Raw genomic sequence first — 1083 nt, 5'->3', positions numbered from 1 at the left:
TTAGTGCAGTGTGTAGTGCTGTTGAGATAGCGTCCTCGGTGGATCTGTTGCAACGATAAGCAAACTGGTGTGGGTCCAGCGTAGCAGGCAGGCAGGATTTCAAGTGAGAAAGAACTAGTCTTTTAAAGCACTTGGAAATTATTGAGGTGGGTTATGCAGTGTGTAGTTCTGTTGAGAGCGAAGACACCCGCAAGTTCCACAGCACAAGCACTCAGCACACGGCCAGGTACACCATCAGGGCCAGCTGCCTTCCGTGCATTCACTCTACTCAGCATGCGACTGACGTCCGAAGTGGAAAGTACAAGTGGGTTGTCATCGGTGGAGGATCGTTTATTGAAGATATCATTATCATCTGGTCGAAACGAGCGTAAAAGTTGTTCAGCTTATCAGGGAGTGAAGCACTGTTGGTAAATGGAACAAAGCTAGTTGGTTTATAGTCAGTCAGGGCGTGTATTCCCTGCCACGTACACCGAGGGTCAGAGGAGGTAAAGTGCTCCTCAATCCGGCATTTGTAGCAGTGCTTGGCTATAGCTATTAGTCTCTTCATATTGCCAGGAACTCCAGTGGGCGGTACAAAGGACGCTCGTACCCTGAGCGCTTCTATGCTGAGGGATGCCATGGTAAGAAATCTCAGACCACCAGTCTTGTTTTTTGCCCTTCTTTTGTACGCATTAGGTTTTTCCATTTATGTGCATCTGCTTTTGTTTTTTTTGTGAATCAGGACCGGCGTTTGTAGCAGTGCTTGGCTATAGCTATTCCTCTCCTCAGGTTAGCTCTGACCAAGCTGTATGCTTCCCTGCATCCTGATCTGAAGGCAGCATCTCTGGCTTTGAGCAGAGTGCGAACCTCTCTGTTCATCCAGGGCTTCTGATTAGGGAATGTTAATTATTATGGCAAACTTAAAATTAATGATTAAGTATCACCAGGAAGAAAGATCGACGCTCAAAGAATTCTTTGAGGAGAAGAGAGGAATAAGACAGACAGTCAAAGATTCTCTCTTATCTCTTGAATTTATTGAACAAATCCAAGCCATATATAGGACCCCAGTCACGTACACCATTATTAGATCATGTCTCGTTCCAT

Source organism: Hoplias malabaricus, unplaced genomic scaffold (assembly GCF_029633855.1).
Source record: "Hoplias malabaricus isolate fHopMal1 unplaced genomic scaffold, fHopMal1.hap1 scaffold_26, whole genome shotgun sequence".
NCBI lineage: Eukaryota > Metazoa > Chordata > Actinopteri > Characiformes > Erythrinidae > Hoplias > Hoplias malabaricus.
This window is presented reverse-complemented; position numbering follows the sequence as displayed.